At 41.8% G+C, this 7,968-nt stretch overlaps 1 non-coding gene across 1 annotated transcript; it reads left to right on the forward strand.

Moving 5' to 3' along the window:
• The first annotated feature begins 6,015 nt into the window (after positions 1-6,015).
• TRNAH-GUG (transfer RNA histidin (anticodon GUG)) lies at positions 6,016-6,087 on the forward strand. Its single transcript has one exon. It is a non-coding gene; the product is annotated as a tRNA-His (tRNA).
• The last annotated feature ends 1,881 nt before the right edge of the window (positions 6,088-7,968 follow it).

A 7,968-nucleotide genomic window follows, 5' to 3' on the forward strand; every position in this document is an offset into this window, starting at 1 on the left:
CCATAGCATCAAGCTGATGCCCTCGGCTGCCAAGAAAAGGGTTTACTTTCCTTTGCTGTTACCAGAGCTGTTGGAAGCAGAGACTGCAAATAGCCAGCAGCAAACTGACTTTCCAAAAGGTGTCAGTCGAAGTTCACAAGGGTTGTTTATTCTTTAATTTAATGAGCCTATTTTGTCCCTTCTTTTTTATTTTTTTAAAATTATGAGTGTATAATAACACATTTACAGAAGACTTGGAAAATATGGAACAAAGTTACATATAGCTCCACCATATTTACAATTATTTTTAAAGTAGATAAATTAAGGTTTTTAGCTGGAATTTCAATATCAATCAAAAATTAATAGAATGGACAGGAAAGCAGAAGGATAGAGTAGACCTGAAAAGCACTCTGAACTCAATCAACATGAATAGTTCAGTTCAGTTCAGTTCATTTCAGTTGCTCAGTCGTGTCCGACTCTTTTCGACCCCAGGAATCGCAGCACGCCAGGCCTCCCTGTCCATCACCAACTCCCGGAGTTCACTCAAACTCACGTCCATCAAGTCGGTGATGCCATCCAGCCATCTCATCCTCTGTCGTCCCCTTCTCCTCCTGCCCCCAATCCCTCCCAGCATCAGAGTCTTTTCCAATGAGTCAACTCTTCGCATGAGGTAGCCAAAGTACTGCAGTTTCAGCTTTAGCATCATTCCTTCCAAAGAACACCCAGGGCTGATCTCCTTCAGAATGGACTGGTTGGATCTCCTTGCAGACCAAGGGATTCTCAAGAGTCTTCTCCAACACCAGAGTTCAAAAGCATCAATTCTTTGGTGCTCAGCTTTCTTCACAGTCCAACTCTCACATCCATACATGACCACTGGAAAAACCATAGGTTTGACTAGATGGACCTTTGTTGGCAAAGTAATGTCATTGCTTTATAATATGCTATCTAGGTTGGTCATAACTTTCCTTCCAAGGAGTAAGCATCTTTTAATTTCATGGCTGCAGTCACCATCTGCAGTGATTTTGGAGCCCCCATAAATAAAGTCTGACACTGTGTCCAGTGTTTCCCCATCTATTTCCCATGAAGTGATGGGACCAGATGCCATGATCTTCGTTTTCTGAATGTTGAGCTTTAAGCCAACTTTTTTCACTCTCCTCTTTCACTTTCATCAAGAGGCTCTTTAGTTCCTCTTCACTTTCTGCCATAAGGGTGGTGTCATCTGCATATCTGAGGTTATTGATATTTCTCCCGGCAATCTTGATTCCAGCTTGTGTTTCTTCCAGCCCAGCCGTTCTCATGATGTACTCTGCATAGAAGTTAAATAAGCAGGGTGACAATATACAGCTTTGACATACTCGTTTTCCTATTTGGAACCAGTCTGTTGTTCCATGTCCAGTTCTAACTGTTGCTTCCTGACTTGCATATAGGTTTCTCAAGAGGCAGGTCAGGTGGTCTGGTATGCCCATCTCTTGAAGAATTTTCCAGTTTATTGTGATTCACACAGTCAAAGGCTTTGGCATAGTCAATAAAACAGAAATAGATGGTTTTCTGGAACTCTCTTGCTTTTTCCATGATCCAGTGGATGTTGGCAATTTGATCTCTGGTTCCTCTGCCTTTTCTAAATCCAGCGTGAGCATCTGGAAGTTCACAGTTCACATATTGCTGAAGCCTGGCTTGGAGAATTTCGAGCATTACTTTACTAACGTGTGAGATGAGTGCAATTGTGGGGTAGTTTGAGCATTCTTTGGCATTGCCTTTCTTTGGGATTGGAATGAAAACGACCTTTTCCAGTCCTGTGGCCACTGCTGAGATTTCCAAATTTGCTGGCACATTGAGTGCAGCACTTTCATAGCATCATCTTTCAGGATTTGAAATAGCTCAACTGGAATTCCATCACCTCCACTAGCTTTGTTTGTAGTGATGTTTTCTAAGGCCCACTTGACTTCACATTCCAGGATGTCTGGCTCTAGGTGAATGATCACACCATCGTGATTATCTGGGTCATGAAGATCTTTTTTGTACAGTTCTTCTGTGTATTCTTGCCACTTCTTCTTAATATCTTCTGCTTCTGTTAGGTCCATACCATTTCTGTCTTTTATCTAGCCCATCTTTGCATGAAGTGTTCCCTTCGTATTTCTAATTTTCTTGAAGAGATCTCTAGTCTTTCCCGTTCTGTTGTTTTCCTCTATTTCTTTGCATCAATCACTGAGGAAGGCTTTCTTATCTCTCCTTGCTATTCTTTGGAACTCTGCATTCAGATGCTTATATCTTTCCTTTTCTCCTTTGCTTTTTGCTTCTCTTCTTTTCACAGCTACTTGTAAGGCCTCCTCAGACAGCCATTTTGCTTTTTTGCATTTCTTTTTCTTGGGAATGGTCTTGATCCCTGTCTCCTGTACAGTGTCACGAACCTCTGTCCATAGTTCATCAGGCACTCTACTATCAGATCTAGTCCCTTAAATCTATTTCTCACTTCCACTGTATAATCATAAGGGATTTGATTTAGGTCATACCAGAATCCGGAGAAGGCAATGGCACCCCACTCCAATGTTCTTGCCTGGAAAATCCCATGGACGGAGGAGCCTGGTAGGCTACAGTCCATGGGGTCACACAGAGTCGGAAACGACTGAAGTGACTTAGCAGCAGCAGCAGCAGCATACCTGAATCGAAGAAGGCAATGGCAGCTCACTCCAGTACTCTTGCCTGGAAAATCCCATGGGCAGAGGAGCCTGGTAGGCTTCAGTCCATGGGGTCACTAAGAGTCAGACATGACTGAGCGACTTCACTTTCACTTTTCACTTTCATGCATTGGAGAAGGAAATGGCAACCCACTCCAATGTTCTTGCCTGGAGAATCCCAGGGTTGGGGGAGCCTGGTGGGCTGCCGTCTATGGGGTTGCACAGAGTCAGACACTACTGAAGCGACTTAGCAGCAGCAGAAGCACACCTGAATGGTCTAGTGGTTTTTCCTACTTTCTTCAATTAAGTCTGAATTTGGCAATAAGGAGCTCATGATCTGAGCCACAGTCAGCTCCCGGTCTTGTTTTTGCTGACTGTATAGAGGTTCTCCATCTTTGGCTGCAAAGAATATAATCAATCTGATTTCGATGTTGACCATCTGGTGATGTCCATGTGTAGAGTTTTCTCTTGTGTTGTTGGAAGAGGGTGTTTGCTATGACCAGTGCGTTCTCTTGGCAAAACTCTATTAGCCCTTGCCCTGCTTCATTCAGTATTCCAAGGCCAAATTTGCCTGTTACTCCAGGTGTTTCTTGACTTCCTACTTTTGCATTCCAGTCCCCTATAATGAATTGCAGCCATGAAATTAAAAGATGCTTACTCCTTGGAAGGAAAGTTATGACCAACCTAGATAGCATATGGAAAAGCAGAGACATTACTTTGCCAACAAAGGTCCATCTAGTCAAACCTATGGTTTTTCCAGTGGTCATGTATGGATGTGAGAGTTGGACTGTGAAGAAAGCTGAGCACCAAAGAATTGATGCTTTTGAACTGTGGTGTTGGAGAAGACTCTTGAGAGTCCCTTGGACTGCAAGGAGATCCAACCAGTCCATTCTAAAGGAGATTAGTCCTGGGTGTTCTTTGGAAGGAATGATGCTAAAGCTGAAACTGCAGTACTTTGGCTACCTCATGAGAAGAGTTGACTCATTGGAAAAGACTCTGATGCTGGGAGGGATTGGGGGCAGGAGGAGAAGGGGACGACAGAGGATGAGATGGCTGGATGGCATCACCGACTCGATGGACTTGAGTTTGAATAAACTCTGGGAGTTGGTGATGGACAGGGAGGCCTGGTGTCCTACAACTCATGGAGTCACAAAGAGTCGGACACGACTGAGCGACTGAACTGAATTGAACTGAAATGAACTCAGGTGTTTCTTGACTTCCTACTTTTGCATTCCAGTCCCCTATAATGAAAAGGACATCTTTTGGGGGTGTTAGTTCTAAAAGGTCTTGTAGGTCTTCATAGAACCGTTCAACTTCAGCTTCTTCAGCGTTACTGGTCGTGGCATAGACTTGGATTACTGTGATATTGAATGGTTTGCCCTGGAAATGAACAGAGATCATTCTGCCGTTTTTGAGATCGCACCCAAGTACTGCATTTCGGACTCTTTTGTTGACAATGATGGCTACTCCATTTCTTCTAAGGGATTCCTGCCTGTAGTAGTAGATATTATGGTCGTCTGAGTTAAATTCACCCATTCCAGTCCATTTTAGTTCACTGATTCCTAAGGTTTATACAATTTTCACACAATGGCAGGGTACACATTCTATTCAAGTTTCCATAGATTATGAGCCAGGAGACACTGGAATATATCCAGGAACAGAAAACAAGGTGCAAAATTTTCATGGTATAGAGGTATTGAGATCATACAGAGTCTGTTCTCTTTTCACTGTGGCATGATGTTAGAAATCAAAATCAAAAGATATTTGAAAATAGCCCACATATTTTTAAGTCATAAACTTACTTTTTGAGACCTAGTCTAAATAATCCAAGGTGGTTGGCAAGGATTTAGCTGTAGAATCTCTAGTGAAACACTGTTTATCAAGTCCAATAACAGAAGGATAGTTGAGTGATGGATGGTGATATTAACAGATATGTGACTGTGCTCCATTTAACAATTTTGAATAACTGTGTATATTGGCACCTAAAATGTTACCTTTTGGACGTTACAAACGTATGTACTATATACTTGCATTTAAAAATATATATTAGGAGTTTGTGATTAACGTATACACATTGTACTGTGCTTAGTGGCTTAGTTGTGTCTGACTCTTTGCGACCATGGACTGCAGCCCACCAGGCTCCTCTGTCCATGCGGATTCTCCAGGCAAGAATACTGGAGTAGGCTGCCATGTCCTTCTCCAGGGGATCTTCCCAACCCAAGGATCAAACCCAGGTCTCCCACATTGCAGGTGGATTCTTTACTATATATAAAATAACCAACAAGGACCTACTGTGTAGTGTGGGGAACTATATTTAATATTTTGTAATAACTTATAAGGGAAAAGAATCTGAAAAGAATATATTATATATACACACACACATATATATATATAAAACTGAGTACCCTGAAACTAACACAGCATTATAAATCAATTATACATCAATAAAAATAGAAACATGAACACTGAAAGTTCAAAAATATTTCAAAAAGATAATTTTGTACTTCAAAAAAAGTAAAAAGTATACATGACATATTATAAAAAATTTGAGCATGAATATATCAAAATGTTTCTAGTGTTATTTCTCGATGATGGTGTTACAGATTATTTTTAATACTAGTTTTCCTTAGCTGCATTTTCTATATTGAACATTGTTTCTGCTATTATGAGCATGATTACTCATGTGATAAAAAAAAAAAAAAAACCACAGCAGAACCATCGTATGTTTTTCTTGATTCTACAAAATTATTCACCCAGGTAAGACTTCAAACACTGTAAAACTGCTGTCCTGCAGCTGGTACAATGCAGGGCTGACAGCAACACACTCCCCTTGGTTCAGCTGTTGAGGGCGGTCCTGTTCTATGACACCTCTGGAGTTTCTACTGAGATGGTTCCAAGGTTCCAATGTTTCCTCACTTGGAAACATTCTAGGGCATCCTTGGACCAATGTGGACACTCACTGGACCCCTTGAGCCAAAACTCCGTTTGTTCTTCATCCCTGGGGCCAGATGATTCTCCTCAGCAGTGATCTGAGTTCTAACTAATTTCCTTGAGCTCTTGTTCCTGAATTTATCCTAGGTTGTTTGTTGTTCAGTCGCTACGTCGTGTCCAACTCTTTGCGACCCTGTGAACTGCTGCATGCCAGCCTTCCTTGTCCTTCACTATCTCCTGGAGTTTGCTCAAACTCATGTCCTTTGAGTTAGTGATGCCATCCAACCATCTCATCCCCTCTTGCCCCTTCTCCTCTTGACTTCAGTCTTTCCCAACATCAGGGTCTTTTCCAGTGAGTTAGCTTTTCACATCAGAAGGCCAAAGTATTTTTAGATTTAGCACCAGCCCTTTAAATGAATATCCTAGGGCTTCCCTGGTGGCTCAGACGGCAAAGCGTCTGTCTGTGATGCAGGAGACCCAGGTTCGATCCCTGGTTTGGGAAGATCCCCTGGAGAAGAAAATGGCAGCCCACTCCAGTATTCTTGCCTGGAAAATCCCATGGATGGCGGAGCCTGGTAGGCTACTGTCCATGGGGTCACAAAGAGTAGGACACGACTAAGCGACTTCATTTTCACTTTCTTTCACTTTCACTAGGGTTTGTAACCAATTAAGTCTTTGTTTAGAGTAATTCAATCTAGGTCTTTGTATCAGATCTTTGGACCTTTTGGACCTTGGCCCTGTCTCTTTATTTTTCATCCGTATTGGTGTTATCCTTTTTTTTTTTTTTTTTTTTAATAAATAAAGACTTTTTAAAAAAGAATATTATAAAGATACAGATTTCCTCAAGAAACTCCTCCATAACAGCAGGAATGCTTGAGAATCCACAGTACCTACCTGAATACTTATATAACAACTGATGTACTGAATGTACATAGGTTGTATGAATGAATTCAACATAGTCTTTAATATTTCTTTCAGATAGGTTAGGACTAGACTGATTGTGTCCCCTCAGATCCAAATGTTGAAGCTTAATTCCCAATATAATAGTATCTGAAGATGAAACTGTGGGGAGATGGTTAAGACATGAGGGTGGAGTGCTTGGGAATGAAATTCCGTCATCCCTTTCTCCTCCCGCTTTCAATCTTTCCCAGCATCAGGGGCTTTTCCAATGAGTCCCTTCTTCATATCAGGTGGTCAAAGTACTGGAGCTTCAGCATCAGTCCAGTGAATATTTAGGACTTATTTCCTTTAGGATGGACTGGTTGGATCTCCTTGCAGTCCAAGGGACTCTCAAGAGTCTTCTCCAACATCACAGTTCAAAAGCATCAATTATTCAGTGCTCGGCCTTCTTTATAGTCCAACTCTCACATCCATATATGACTGATGGAAAAACCATAGCTTTGACTAGATGGACTTTTGTTGGCAAAACAACATGTCTGCTTTTCAGTATGCTGTCTAGGTTCGTCATAACTTTTCTTCCAAGGAGCAAGAGTCTTTTAATTTTATGGCTGCAGTCACCATCTGAAGTGATTTTGGAGGCCAAAAAATAAAGTCTGTCACTGTGTCCATTGTTTCCCCATCTATTTGCCATGAAGTAATGGAACCAGAGGCCATGATCTTGGTTTTCTGAATGTTGAGCTTTAAGCCAACTTTTTCACTCTCTTCTTTCACTTTCAACAAGAGGCTCTTTTGTCTTTCTTCACTTTCTGCCATAAGGATGGTGTCATCTGCATATCTGAGGTCATTGATATTTCTCCCAGCAATCTTGTTTCCAGCTTGTGCTTCATCCAGCCCAGAGTTCTCATGATGTACTCTGCATATAAGTTAATTAATCAGGGTGACAATATACAGCCTTGAAGTACTCCTTTCCCAACTTGGAACCAATCTGTTGTTCCATGTCCAGTTCTAACTGTTGCTTCTTGACCTGCATACAGATTTCTCAGGAGGCAGGTCAGGTGGTCAGGCATTCCCATCTCTTTAAGAATTTTCTAGTTTGTTGTGATCCACACAGTCAAAGGCTTTGGCATAGTCAGTAAAGCAGAAGTAGATGTTTGAACCCTCTTGCTTTTTTGATGATCCAATGCTAAGTCGCTTCAGTCGTGTCTGACTCTGTGCGACCCCATAGACGGCAACCCACCAGGATCCGTCGTCCCTGGGATTCTCCAGGCAAGAATACTGGAGTGGGTTGCCATTTCCTTCTCCAGGTGTTATCCTTTCAAAGTACTGACATTTTCCTATTTTACCATGCTGAAGCCATAATGGGAACTTTTGTCTCTAGTGTTCTTTCTGTTAAGATAGTTCAGTTCAGTTCAGTTCAGTCTCTCAGTCATGTCCGACTCTTTGTGACCCCATGGACTGCAGCACACCAGGCTTCCCTGTCCAT

The sequence above is a fragment of the Bos mutus genome, chromosome 3 (assembly GCF_027580195.1).
Source record: "Bos mutus isolate GX-2022 chromosome 3, NWIPB_WYAK_1.1, whole genome shotgun sequence".
Lineage (NCBI taxonomy): Eukaryota > Metazoa > Chordata > Mammalia > Artiodactyla > Bovidae > Bos > Bos mutus.